The 15,462-nt window shown below is 42.4% G+C and overlaps 1 long non-coding RNA gene across 1 annotated transcript in view; it reads right to left on the bottom strand.

Annotated features, from left to right (window-relative positions):
* Window positions 1–1,846: 1,846 nt before the first annotated feature.
* Window positions 1,847–15,462, bottom strand: part of LOC309377446 — a 121,202-nt gene continuing 107,586 nt past the window's right edge. Inside the window, exons 2-3 of the long non-coding RNA XR_014171580.1 lie at window positions 2,143–2,266; window positions 1,847–2,072 (exon numbers count right to left, since the gene is read on the bottom strand). This is a non-coding gene — a long non-coding RNA (uncharacterized lncRNA). The remainder of the gene's footprint in view (window positions 2,073–2,142; window positions 2,267–15,462) is intronic.

Below are 15,462 nucleotides of genomic sequence, written 5' to 3'. Positions count from 1 at the left end.
GCTGACACATCATAGCTAGTTTACATGGATAGCTTTAGCCTCCACGAATTGTCTAATTCCCCTTTAAAGCCACCCAGTTGATGGCCATACCTTGCCACAAGTACATATTCCTTCACCTCACTCTCACCTCTTGCTGCTTAGTCAGGTTACAGACTGCCTTGTGATTTAATCTGAAGGATACTAATTAGGTTGCAAATGGAAATAGAAAGAAGTGAAGTGGAGTCACATGCACTAAAGAACCAGAGGAATGCTCGTTAAAGTACAGCCTTATTGAATACCTTCATCAGGTATCTAAAAATGGAAACAAACATCACACTAAGTGAAAATCACAGTGATACTAAATTTGAAGTAATTGAGAACACTAATGAGGTTAGAAACAGAGAAAACAACAACTTGGGGATCTTTTTTCCCCAACTAAAAACAGTGAGGGTGCAATAATCCAATGCAGACAATTTTGAGAATACTCCCCTAAACATTATGGCAATGTCACATTTCAGACATACTGTCCACCAGACTAATCCATAATGTCCTGGATTTGCAGCCAAGGTTTATTAAAAAAAAAAATGATCAAGTTAGCATATCCACAACTATCGTATTTTTCTCTCCCCAAACAGCTTTGTCTAACTGGGATACCACATCTAAACCTACAGATGTACCTGTTAACCTCCTCAATCCTGCTTAATGAGAGGTGGATTCCCCTAAACCCAATTTGCATTAGACTCAGCTAGCATGCCTTGCCCAACTAACTGCATACAACCCTTTCTTTCCAATCCTTTATCTTCCTTTCCTCCCCATATAACAGTTAGCAGTGATGGTAGATAGGGAACCCACAGTGGAAGCATCTTGGCACAGACTCCATTCCTCAGTGCCTAGTATCTGCTAAATAGCTAAATTCCAGGCATCAGGGACAGCAGAATATGTTCATTTTCCAGGGTGCCTGAGTATGATTGCCAGGTATCCTAAAAAAGAAAAGAAAAGAAAAAGGAATGCATCAGAAAGTGCCTGAGGGCTTTGCACACTTTAAAATTACAGGCGCTTTAGAAAGGTCCACTCACTGCCTCACCCTTCCTTTAGGTAAAGGTAAAGATACCCCTGACCATTAGGTCCAGTTGCAGACGACTCTGGGGTTGTGCACTCATCTCGCTCTATAGGCCGAGGGAGCTGGCGTTTGTCCACAGACAGCTTTTGTGTCATGTGGCCAGCATGAGTAAGCTGCTTCTGGTGAACCAGAGCAGCGCACAGAAACACTGTTTACCTTCCCACCAGTGCGGTACCTATTTATCTACTTGCACTTTGACGTGCTTTCGAACTGCTAGGTGGGTAGGAGCAGGGACTGAGCAACGGGAGCTCACCCCGTTGCAGGGATTTGAACCACTGACCTTCTGATCAGCAAGCCCTAGGCTCAGTGGCTTAGACCACAGCGCCACCTGCATCCACAGCCTTCCTTTACTCTAATGTAAATAAATATCCATTGACAAATGCAAATGAAGCAGATGTGTCTGCAGGCACTCCCAGTTCCCAGTGGAGCACCACTATCTTTTGCACATTCAACAGTGACTTAAGCTGGAACTTCCCATCCCAGTATTACTTGAAATAAAATGCTGCTTCACCCATCACTCCGAGCAAGGCAAAAGTCCTCAAGTGTTCTACATTCCACCATAGCTGTAGAGCAGACATTAGCATAACTTCAGGAAGCCTAAGTGTTGATGCTGAAAGTTGGAGAGCTCTGAGACCAATGCTAAGACTGTCTTCAGTTCATTGGGCAAGGATACAATGGGTGGGCACTAACAGCATCCCAATCTTATATTGTAGGCTCATCTTCAGTTCAAATACTTAAAGCTTGTGGGATGTCATCCACTGGGAGCAGTCAAGTACAACATTCCTTGTTTTTCTAGAGTGGACATACAAGGTAATGTTTGGTCCAGCCAGTCGAAACTTCCTGTTCCTCCTGGCCTGGAGCATCTTTCCTTGCATGTGACTAGTGGGTGGGCATGGCCTTTCCAGACCTGGTAAAAGGACAAGGCATGCATCCACTCTCAAACTTTTCCATCTTCCTTTCAACCTGTGAACTGCTGGACTGCTAGCCTGCAGCCTGCAGTAAATCTCCCTTATGGGGTAAACCTGTTTGTATATGTTTGAAACTTTAAACCTTAAGCCCTCCTTCAGGGATCACACTGTGCTCTGCCTGATCATGAGTAAACTTTCTCTTTATTGCTTTTGAATAAGACTGTGGTGTCTTTATTCTTTTAGGTGGGATTCAAGGGGGCTTACCAGGAAAATATTAGAACACATTTCAATCCGGACAAGCCAGATCGAATTGCGTATTGTCTTAAGAAACTCACACGAGTCTGCAACTAGTTTTCTACTGGGTAAAGGGGAATGCCCTCAGCTAAGCAAAGAAACTTGCTAGCACAAGTTAGGAAGGATGTTAATAAACAGTATATCCTCTCTTGCCACCCTGAACATTCCCACAAAGCTGGTAGACTGGTCAGGGACACTGACTCTTGATGGCTCAGGTCCCTGTCCATTGAGAGCACAACGTTAAGTAGGGCACATTTTTAGAAAAGACTGCCATATTAGGCACTAATATATTGAAAGCGTGCACAAGAGAGTCATGCTGACCAGCAATGGCCCTTGACAGCACATGAACTTGTCATCCATGTGGAACATGTGCATGCTAGGAAGTGTTCTTGTTAGTCCAAGATTTCCCCTTGCCTAAAGAAGCATTACATGCGCACATGTATTAATGTAGGCCTACATCACCTTGCCAACAAAGGTCCGTATAGTTAAAGCTATGGTTTTCCCAGTCGTGATGTATGGAAGTGAGATGTGGACCATAAAGAAGGCTGATCGTCGAAGAATTGATGTTTTTGAATTATGATGCTGGAGGAGACTCTTGAGAGTCCCATGGACTGCAAGAAGATCAAACCTCTCCATTCTGAAGGAAATCAGCCCTGAGTGCTCACTGGAAGGACAGATCGTGAAACTGAGGCTCCAATAATTTGGCCACCTCATGAGAAGAGAAGACTCCCTGGAAACGACCCTGATGTTGGGAAATATGGAGGGCATAAGGAGAAGGGGACAACAGAGGATGAGATGGTTAGATAGTGTTCTCGAAGCTACCAGCATGACTTTGACCAAAGGCAGTGGAAGACAGGAGTGCCTGCCGTGCTCTGGTCCATGGGGTCACGAAGAGTCAGACACGACTAAACAACTAAACAACAACAACATCACACAGTGATGTGGCTGATTGGGAGAATGGCTGCTGTGTGCGTCACAGAGTATGTCTCTTGATGCTGCAACCATGCAGTCCCCTCAGATCTGCTTTTGAGAAATGATGGGGTTATGTGAACCTCCCTATAGAATCAAACTATTTTCTCTTGTCTCTTTGATGACTATATTTGGGAGTCCTACAATGTATCACTTGATTGTGGGTGTGCATTATCTCTTCTAGGTCTGAAAATGGTATGCTGTTCTTGCAATCCATAATCTATTCATTTTAAAGAAGGCTTGTGCGGCTGGCGTGAGCCCCAGAATAAGGCAATCAGATGTAAATGGCAGTTTCTTACATTCAGCCAGGAAGTGTGTGGCCAACTGCTTGTTTCTTGTGCACAACAGAATAGCCCCATGCTTTGGTTTTACTTTTTATGAACATCCGAAACTGCATCTGGAATGTGTTTGAGAAGCAGAGCTTTTGCATAGCAGGTTAGATAGCACTCTGCAACACGATCTCTTCCTCTTTAATGCAGCCCCAAACGATCTACATTCCTAAAGCAGTTTGATTTTTCTTCTCTTTCCAGTCTCAGTCTAGCACTATCAGATACACATCTTGCTCCCTTGGGATTCTAGCCATGCTGAAACTGCACAGAGCACTGATTGAACTGCTGAATCAGACTGTAATCAATCTTACATCGTACAGATATCTTTTGGTATTTTGTCTTTGATCACACCCTAATGGGAAACACAGCACGTTAAGGAATAATGAAGTTTCCACTAATTGTATCTATGCTAAAAGGCCTCCAGGACTTCATTTTGTTGCTTCTGATGAAATAATTGAATGTAAGCTAAGGTTCATGTACAGAATATTACATATATTGCATTTTTTCCCAAGCATATAACCAGGCTACAGCACTTAATCAATTACTCTTTTAGCTTAATCGATTAAAAAAACTCATTTTAATCAACTACAAATATGCCCCTCATTCGTAAGGTAGGGAATTTATTTCTTAATTACCCCCACCATGAAAACTCAATATAAGAAGCACCATCTTTCAAAAAGCAGTCTACCTTCTTACAGACACAGGAGGAATGCCACTTCAAGGATTATGTAAACTGCAGTGTATATGAGGATAATTTAAATAAAAATATATAGACTCATTCCTTCAGAAATATTGCTTTTATTCATAAGTAAATGCATACAAATGCAATTGAAAGATAAATTGAGCTATTGATTAAAATTTAACTGATTAGTGGATCACACAATGATGATGATGTCTGCAGCTGTACATAACTCATATATGCATTTGTTGAAGGCACTCAGGCACCTGGCCAATGTACCCATGCCCCAGAAGAAGCCTAAGGAAGACTGAGGCTGATTGAATGACAAACAAAAAAGGGGGTCACAATCCATCCTGAAATGTGACTTTTGGCTCTGTGCAAGTGTAACAAACTGCCGTTCTTCTTTTCCAGTGGCAATGGTGGTCAATGCTACTACCAATTTCCGTGAGGGGACCATGTTGGATGCAGTTCCTCCATGTTGGATGCAACTACTCTGCCAGGTAAGGTAAAGGGACCCCTGACCATTAGGTCCAGTCGTGACTGACTCTGGGGTTGAGGTGCTCATCTCGCTTTATTGGCCAAGGGAGCCAGCGTACAGCTTCCGGGTCATGTGGCCAGCATGACTAAGCCGCTTCTGGCAAACCAGAGCAGCACACGGAAACGCCGTTTACCTTCCTGCCGGAGCGGTACCTATTTATCTACTTGTACTTACCGTAGATGTGCTTTCAAACTGCTAAGTTGGCAGGAGCAGGGACCGAGCAACGGGAGCTCACCCCGTTGCGGGGATTCGAACCGCCAACCTTCTGATCAGCAAGTCCTAGGCTCTGTGCTTTAACCCACAGCACCACCCGCGTCCCTTACCCTGTCAGGTACGTACATATTATTTCAGATGAGGGGCTGAGGCTGATACTGCATGGTTCATCTAAGCTTTACTAGGCAGCTTGTGATGATACAGCATTCTATCAGCAGGGACCTCCAGGTTCACAAGTCACTCGCATGGAGCAGATTGAATTGTAAAACGAATGAATACAAAACAAAACTTTTCCTTTTGTGTAACCATCAGATTCCACAGAAGTGTCTATTATCATGCTTTCAAGAATACTTTTTTTTCACAAAAAAGATCCACTCACCCATTTTCTTTCTAGCTCTTCCTGTTCAGCAAATAAGCTTGGCTATATTGCTTCTGTGTAAGTCATCCTCTCCATCAAGTGCATTTTTATTGTGTCCTTGCTGATACGTTTGACTTTTAATATCATCCCAATCCTCCCCCTTCATCTCCTCTGCCATTGATTAATGAGTGGCAATCATGTAATCCCTTTGTAGGAGCAATTTGTCTCCAGTCCTGAGCAGTTCGCCTCCTCGGCTATGCCCCCTTTTCTGTGGGAAGCTTTTGTGTCCCTCTTTAATTCCTCGACACGAGTTAAGTAAGAAATACTTGAGGAATAATAATATAGAAGGGTGGGGGGAGAAAACTGAGGCTGTTACCTGATACTGCAATTTAAACGAGAGCTTCCAATTATATGCTAACGCCCTAAGAGAAAACCTTGAAGAGTCTTTCAGAGCTATTCAGAACCTAAATTGGATTTTGCAGCTTGAACTGCATTGTATGGATTTAGTTTAAGCTCTAAAATATACGGGATTCATCTCTCAGGTGTTAGAGAGCTGCTGCGAATCACGTTGGATCCACTAATTAAAAGTCGCTCCTGATCCTTTGCCAGAATACATTTTCCTGACAAGATTCAGAGACTCTTGTTGAGGGTTTGTAGCCACAGGCACCTGAGAGGGCCAAACCTTTTCAGCTCTGGGTATATCTAAGAAGCTGTTATAGTTTCACATTTAGCTATTAAATATTCTAGCCAGTGTCCAACATTGTGATGGACAAAGAGTATGTTGAGGACCAGCTCATATATTGCACAGATCCCAGAGGATGCAATATTTCTCTGGGCATACAGGTATAATTTACATCCTCCAAACTTCTGTGGGAATTGGTCCAGACAGTGGCAGATGTGGTGGATAGCTTTTGCTCTTCAAAACATCATCTCCAACTGTTGAGCTTTCCCTGGCAGCTATCCATTATGTGAGAGAAATTGTGAGAATCAATATGGCATTGATAGCCACTTTTGCCCGGAATTGGTCTAAATCCCTTTTAAAGCCATCTTGGTTCAAGGTCAACAGCAGTTTACCACATCTTGTGGAAGTTGTGTGAAGAACCACTTCCTTTTCTCTGTCTTGAATCTACCAACATTTTAGCTCGTTGATCATTTGGGAAGCAAGGCGACCATTTCTCTAAGAGGAAAATTTTTCAGGTTGTCTATGTGTGTGGAGGGGAAGAGTTAGCAGTGACACTAGCCCAGATTCTTTCTGTTTGGAATCTCAGTTGTCCCAAGCACCACCACTGCAAGTGCCAACAACAGCAACTGGAGACCACCATTTTGCATCCTTCACAATGCTCTGGACCTAGATTTCTATCAGCTCCTTCTCAAAGCAGTAGAAAATATCCAGATAAAACAGAAATACAAAGCAACCTTCTTTTCCCAAGTATGAGAAGAAGGCAGGGGGATTATAAAGCAAGCAAAAAAAAAACATGAGAAATTTTCTTTAAAAAATGTCTTCTGAGAAATTTCAGCTCAGCCTAGTAGGAACATTTTTTTAAAGCGTATCTTTTGAGCTGTGGCAAATGTAATGCACATTTTTAAAAATATTTATATTTTATTAAGGTGATTTCAGTTAAAAAAATTAAGTGAAAGGTGATTTCAGTTTAAAAAAAAGTGATGCAGAAAAAAAGGAGGAAAAGTGAGAGAGGGAAAAAGCAGCAACAAATATACATATAAAAATGAAAATATATAACAACAAAAAGCAATACACAACATTCCCATACATCCTTGTATAAATTTGTATAGTGTTATTGTCCTAGTGCTTATGTAAATGCTAATAGCTTCCACATTTTGTATAAACTCATTCCAGATGTCATCATATTTATCCATACAGAGTAAGCAGTCCGTTCATAAATTTCCAGTGATGTCATATCGTCAGTCCATTGATTGAATGATATCATATCTTTATTTTTCCAGTTCCTCAATATCAATCTCTTGGCCACCATTAGGACACGGAAAATCCATTTCCGTTGTCCCTTTGATCATTTCCATACTGCAAGTATATAATTCAATAACATATTATCCACTGAAAGATTTAACTTTTCCTACACAGTCATAATTACAGTCCAGCACTTTCTTCTGTGATAGGAATTTTGAGGTCTTAGATATATGGTAATGTTCATAACCGCATGTACATAGATCAGCACAGGAAGACCGACCTGAAGCCATTTTGATTCCTAAACTGAGCAAATGTTTTCTCTGCAAGGTCAAAGTGGAAAAGCCTCCCCATTGTCTTTTCCTTCACAAATCCTGTCTTAAGGGTATGTCTGTGTTTGAATAGGGTGTGAACCGGTGACCTGGCCCAGGAACTAAGTATTTATCATTACAAAAGAATGGCCAGGCTCCCCAGGCAATTCAATCAAGTAACCTGCCAGACAGGAGATAAACAAGGACAGGAGAAACAACATTCAAATTTCTGTTTAGACTGCCTTTTTTGTGATGTAGGTATGATGTATCTGAGGTGTGGTCTTGATCTACAGGGTGGCAATTTCAAAAGTCTTTATAAGGCCTTGCACACCATTTTTCTGGGTCCCTCCTCTCTCCTGCAGGTGAGGGGAGCACCCTGTTGCAACAGATCAATAAAGGCCAAGCCTACAGGCTGCTGTTTTGCTCCAAGTAATCCTGGTTGGTGTCTTTGTTTTTGTCCAAGGGAGCCCTCGGATTTTTCCGTTAACACTTCCAAAACTTGTTAAGTAAAGAACACTATACAAACATGTGTTTCAGAGAGGCATTGTCCTTGCCACATCTCCAACACTGAGCTATCTTAGCTAACCTTTTTTATACAACCAGAAAGGGGCAAACATAATGGACGTTAATGCAGTTGGGTGGGGAGATTTCCAAGTGATCATTAAATCGGTTAAAAATACAGGTGCACTTTCACCCTTCAAAAAAGTTAGCTGTTTGCAATGTAATGTTGGCCACATCTACTGAGAAGTCCCAATAAATTCAGTGGATCTTCCTCCCAGGTAAATGTGTATAGGATTACAGCCTTAGCCAGCTGCCCTGGTGGATTACTGGAAGTGGGGGAGATGCAGAATTAGAATATTTTTTTATTTTGCACATTGATTTGTTGGAAGAATGTTGGACATGATAAGCATCATTATTTATAAATATTCAATGGGGAAAATAATGTGCTTAACTATTTTATTAAATTCCATGTGTTTAGAAAATGCTTAACAGTGGCTAAAGGTAATGGTACCCCTGACCGTTAGGTCCAGTCATGGCTGACTCCGGGGCCGACTTGCAGCGCTCATCTCGCTTTATTGGCCGAGGGAGACGGTGTACAGCTTCCAGGTCATGTGGCCAGCATGACTAAGTCACTTCTGGCGAACCAGGGTAGTGCACAGAAATGCCATTTACCTTCCCGCTGCAGCGGTACCTATTTATCTACTTGCACTGGGTGTGCTTTCAAACTGCTAGGTCGGCAGGAGCAGGGACTGAGCAACAGGAGCTCACCCTGTCACAGGGATTCGAACCACTGACCTTCTGATCGGCAAACCCAAGAGGCTCAGTGGTTTAGACCACAGCGCCACCTGCGTCCCTTTAACAGTGGCTAGATTGCCCTAAAAGTGTTTCTTAAAGATAATACTGGACAGAACGTTGTGGGGTTTTTTCATTATTATTTTTTTCATTTTTCTTTTTGGCATTGCATCTTTTGACAGCCTAGGAGTGAATACATATGGAGGCAATCGGTCTCTCCACCTGCATGTGATCAGTCAGGGGCTCTTACATTTAATTGTTTGAGATGCATTGAGTTATTCCTCAGTCTGAAACAGTATCATTAAATGCTACAAGTGATTGCTCTCAGCGGCGAGGCCACTACACTTTCCATGCTTCATTCATCAGAGCTGCTGTGATCCATCATTCACCTTAATGCCTGATTTCTAAAACCCACCTCTTCTCTTTCGCTTGTGCAGAGAAAATCATGAGATACAGAGACAAATCAAGATATCAGCAGTATAAAGCTGCTGAGAACTCAGCTGTGACTTCTCGCTGAAGAGGAACAGTGCTCCAACAGGCAAAATGCAATTCTTTAGCAGAAAAAGAGCAATTCCATCTCTGGAATTTGCTGATGCACAACCCTGCAAGAAGTTCCTTCTCACTTTCTGAACCAATTATTTGACATTAGTTTTGCTCACTTTCTTCCAATCGCAGCTTGCTAGAGAAGTTTTTTTGCTGATCAATTTTCCCCAAGCCCTCCTCCCATTGCAGCCTGTCAGAGATCCCAGTTCCTCAGCTCAGCTCACTGATTCCAGCACCAATGAGCTAAGGAAAGGGCTGTACATTTCAGTGGCAAGGCCCATGCTTTGCATACAGATGTCTCCAGGTTCAATTCTAAAGATTTCCGCCTAAAGCCCTTGAAAGTTGCTTCCAGTCAGCAAGGTAGACAGTACTGAACTAGCGGACCAATTGTTGAATGGTGCCTTGGCGACTGAGAAACCTCCTGCCACTAGCTGGAGGGGAAAACCTATTGTGGAAGAATTTTGTATTTCAAGATAGGTTAATAGGTTTGTAAGATTCCTCCAACTTGCTTATTGACACATCCCAAAGGGTCTAACTGCCAAGGATTTTTGGTTTGCTTTATTATGAATGATACAGAAACTCCTAGAATGAATACAGTGCAGATATGATGCCAATTCTCCTTAGCCTTCCCACTAACATTGGAGCATGAGCACACATTTTTCAGACCCCAAATTTCTATGCTGAGGGAATTTGGCCTACAATCCTAATCAAGGCTACCATTTGGCATACGTCTTGAATGCACACCTGATATTGCGTATTGGTGTCAGGCAATCTCAATTAAAGAAATCCCTTGGGTATTCAAGGTTCTCCAGACCAACTCACCTCACTCATTAACCTTTTCTAAACCTGCCTTAGAAAAACCTGAGTCAGATTCTAGTTTCATCTGCCCTTCTAATTATATGAGCATGACAAATTGATCCAATGTTATCCTGAATAATAATTTAATCTGTCCCTGAACTGTTCTCTCTGGAAAGATCCAGTAAGGGAGTTTATGTTTTATGTTTTATTTTTTATCACAAGACAGCAATTGTAGGAAACACTTGCAAATTACTGGCCCAAGATGTAATGAGTAAAGTATTTTGAAGGCTTTTTGTGTGTGCATAAAAACACTGAATGCATTTATTTCTGGCAGAGGGAGGGAAGCAATGCATAGTTATTATAGATGGTTCACAAAGAAATTGCTAACAGAATAGAAAGCTATGTTACCCTTCTTGCATGTGGCAGCTTGCTAAGAATTGTGGGGGGTTTGGCTTTCTGCAGATTTCATTTGCACATGGCACTTAAGAATTCACAATCCTTGTCCCTGCTACCTAATTTATATCGGTACAGGGAGTTATGTGTAGATTGAAACCTTGCAATTTGTTTTTAACCATAACATTTGTCTTATTTTATAGGACAAACATGGAATCAGCAAACTAATCTGTTGAACCAAACAAGGTAGACATGGTACCCCAGGAACAGTCCGGAGAAACCTTGAAGCCAAACTACCTGCTATAGGGTCCAAGATTCCCCTACCCTACAACTACAATTTGCCATTGTATGTGTGGAGTTTAATATTAATCAGAGCAATACTGGGACTTGGGGTGCTTCACCCTCCCTCTTTGGCTGGTTTTCAAATCTGAATCAGTCCCCTTCCCATCTGCATTGTGTGTGTGGGGGGGTACATTTCTTCTCCCTTACCGGTGAGAAACCAATAGAGGAAGAGATTGCCCCCAAATAAAGGATTAGGCACCTACTCCCTACAATACTGACCCACTGCATTTGCTGCCCCCCAAAATACTGCAGCTCTACTTGATTAAAGGGACATGGGTGGTGCTGTGGGTTAAACCGCAGAGCCTAGGACTTATCGATCAGAAGGTTGACGGTTCGAATCCCCGCAACAGGGTGAGCTCCCGTTGCTCAGTCCCTGCTCCTGCCAACCTAGCAGTTCGAAAGCACGTCAAAGTACAAGTAGATAAATAGGTACCGCTCTGGCGGGAAGGTAAACGGCTTTTCCATGCTCTGCTCTAGTTCGCCAAAAGCGTCTTAGTCATGCTGGCCACATGACCCGGAAGCTGTACGCCGGCTTCCTCGGCCAATAAAGTGAGATGAGCGCCGCAACCCCAGAGTCAGTCACAACTGGACCTAATGGTCAGGTGTCCCTTTACCTTACTTGATTGGATTGGATTGGATTGATTAAAATAAAATGTTGATGAATCACAGGTCTCCCACAGCTAAATAGTTGGACCCTTATTGAAGTAAAATAAATTCAAAGCTGCTCTAGATCAGTAATGCTGGGCACTTTGGTGCTGAATGTCAGGACTTCTAAATCCCTGCAATAAACAAATTAATGAAACTATTAATTTCTGTTTCTATGAATCCATAGGATATCTGCACACAGGGAGGCTGCCTGCTGTATCTCTGTGTGAGTCACTGATCCAGCCTTGCAGTGCCAAATTTAGGGCAGTGTGAGCGTTTTCCCCACACAGGGCACTGAGCCGAAGGGGTGCCAAATTGAGAAGATCTATAATTGAGCAGATCCATTTTGAGGCACCAATTTTTAGCCTCACACAGGGGACGTTTCCTGTGCATTTCTGCATAAGTCACTGCTCATGGCCAATCAAGGAACACACTCAGGAAAGCAACAGAAAGAAACACAAGCCAATCAGCTTTTCTGAGATGGATAATTCTTACTTTTATATACTCTTAAAAGAAAATGCTGAGCCACTTCTGCTGCATCCCTTCCATTCATTCTGTTGTGTGGTGGGACCCTGGGTATCAGCCCCACCGCTGAGCAGCCAGACTTAATTAATCTGGGAAAGAAGATAGTGAGCTAACCTACCTCTGACACACGCATCTGTTGAAGACAAAGTGCCATAAGGACATGCTGCTCTTGAACACAACCTTATGGGGAGCAAACTAGCTCCACACTGTGGATTTACTGGATGTTCATCTGCTCAAAACTGGAATATTAGTCACATTAGCTATTCCTCTTGAAGATACCCCATGGGCAGTGCCCATCCACGAAGCAAGATGATTGTTTTCTTCCACCTGACACTGAAAGACCTAGTGGTAGTGTGATATTTTCCAACAGGATCGGGGAGCTCAGAAATGAACTCTCTCCATTTGAAATGTGAGTCCATTGTGAACTGATCTGAACCCCCAATCCGCTTCCAGTAGATAACAGGTTCCACAGAATTAACTTTTTGAAAATAATCATACCCTCCCTGTTGCCCAGGAAGCTCCCCCTTTGCAGTATAAGGCTGCATTCGCCCAGTGTTTGTGAGCAGAGGCTCAAAAGAACATCTGTAAGAAATAAGCCAGTGATTTATGTGCTACCTTTTACTAAATAATCCGTAAACAGATGTAATGTAAACAGGTTGATCCTTGCTCAGATATCATAGCAATAATATATTGTGGGTGTCTGACCTTTATGTGATACTATATATCTTTGGGTGCCAATAAACGTCTGGCTTTGCAAGCCTCTCCCTATTGTTATCATGTTATACAAGCTGCAGTAGAATGAATCACTGTTTTGTTTTTAAAGAAAAAAAAGCTCTCTGATATTTATTTTTTTATATATAGGACATACTGTGTACATCCACAGGGACGCCCACATAGCCTGCAGAAGGATGTAGGAATATGTCCATGTGCACTCGAGTGATTAACTGCTACCTTGGGAAGCAAACGATATGTCATTTCAAGAAATAATCTTTTGTGAAGCATCATGTTCTTCTGAAGAGCAAGCACGCTGCAGCACATATTTTCTCAAGATCTTATGATTTATGGATGTTTGTGTTCACGGATTTCAGGATGGTGTAACTCTTAAGAGGGACAAGGACAATATCCTGTAAAGGCACATGAAAGGTTTCTGGTGTTTCCAGCATCACAGAAGATGCTACATCAGCCCAAAGTCCAACGAAACTGCCAGTGCTTAAGGAATTAGATCTCAGCTAATTCTGATACAAACAGACATGAGCTATACCTCCCAGAGAAATGTGTGGATTTGAGGTTAGTTTCTCACCAGATTTTGTACTTCCAAAATGTTCCAATGACATCTTCAGCTTGGAAAACATTAAGATGTGAAGTTTCAGAAATTGGGACACAGGTCAACAAAGATATGGAACAGAACACACCTATGGCTGCATACATGCAAAAAGGACACAGGATGGAAATATATTGATTTGCCCATTCTTACCAGGGGCAGATCTACACTCATGGTTTTTAACATTAAGGAAGGGTTTTGATAATCATACTGTCAGCATCGCCCTTGAGCCAGTGCCACCGACTGGACTCATCCACTTCAGCCCTGACTGGGCCAGGCGAGTTGGGTAGCACTTCCAGAGACCACCTTCTGCACAGGAACAGGTCAAAGTGCTGTGGACTCACAACTCAGAGTTGTGAGCACCAGATTCACTTCCAAAGACAGTCGTTGCACAGCAGAGTACAGCAGAGCATAAACCACTCGGAGAACAGCTCTGTAGAATAACTACCGTATTTTTTGCACCATAACACTCACTTTTTTCCTCCTAGAAAGTAAGGGGAAATGTCTGTGCGTGTTATGGAGGGAATGCCTACAGGTGGCATGCCTACGGATTTTCCTCCTCTAAAAACTACGTGCGTGTTATGGTCGGGTGCGTGTTATAGAGCGAAAAATACGGTACTTTTATTCTATCTACAACTATCATACAAACTATATACAGAACTAAATGGAGAAGCTGAACTGCACTGAGTGTCTGCAGCTGCTCTTAGCAGCAACCTTATCTATACAGAGATAACATACTCTCTCTCTAACACTCAGTCTCCCTCTTTAATGTGAGGCTGGAGTGGAATAAGTAGTGAGCAGAAACCGCCCCCTCCTCTCTGGAGAATCAGCAGAGAACATCAGCAGATTCTTGGAATGGGAGGGGTGAAATCTCCTCACATACGGCCACATGATGTTCTACTTTGAATGTTCATAATTTATTATAAAAATGTAACCCCATAGGGCACTGCAGAGCAACCAGCAACTAGCAGTAGGGAGACAGCGTTTTTGACAGAGGTAAGAAACACTTTTTTTTTTTACAACTATGCCCTGTGATGTTTTAGAATGATATATCTAATATTGCTCCAATAACGTTAAACAGGTCAGTGTAGATCCAGCTCAGGACTGCATCCAGACTGCCAGGATGCTATGGGAGGAATTCAAGCACGTGCTGTAAATTTAGGCTTGTGCAGTACATTAAAGAGCTCTGCCGTCCTGGCACAACAATTCCACTTAAAACAACAACGGACATTTTGTGGTTAGGAAAGTCATGGGCAAATGCACTGGAAAGTGAGTGATGAACAAATGACCCCTCCCCCAAGCAAAGTAGGATGAATGTTTGTTGTATAACTGCCGCCCCCCCCCCCATAAATAAGAACGAATGATCAATGCAGGCCACATATAGACTAACCCCTGTGTATTTTGTTCAGGCAAATCAGGATGAAAGCTGAATCAACAGGTTACTTGAAGGAGTCTCAGGATTTGCTTTCTTTTGGGAAGTTATGCAAAACCACTCTGAGGAAGGCTGAGAGGTGTAAACTTTTTAAGGTTTGGCTCAGTAGTTTTGCTTAAAGAGAAATCTCCAAATTTGCTTCAAATGGCTCTTTTAAGAGGTTTGTTTATTCAAAAAGTTGTGCTTCATAATTATGTTTTCCTGGTTATTTGTGATTTGCAGGCATTCTTCCTTGTATTTCTCCAGTTAATAGTTGTCCAATTTCAGTTGCTTTTTATGCCAATTTTGTATATATTTTTCTCTTTCTTCCATTATTCTTACCGTGGTGCCTCGCAAGACGAAATTAATCCGTTCTGCGAGTCTCTTCGTCTTGCGGTTTTTTCGTCTTGCGAAGCACGGCTATTAGCGGCTTAGCGGCTATTAGCGGCTTAGCAGCTTTAAGAAAAAGGAAACAAACTCGCAAGAACTCGCAAGACGTTTCTTCTTGCAAAGCAAGCCCATAGGGAAATTCGTTTTGCAGAACGACTCAAAAAATGGAAAACTCTTTCGTC

This window comes from Podarcis melisellensis (genome assembly GCF_964234715.1).
Source record: "Podarcis melisellensis genome assembly, chromosome: 9".
Taxonomy (NCBI): Eukaryota; Metazoa; Chordata; class Lepidosauria; order Squamata; family Lacertidae; genus Podarcis; species Podarcis melisellensis.
This window is presented reverse-complemented; position numbering and strand designations above follow the sequence as displayed.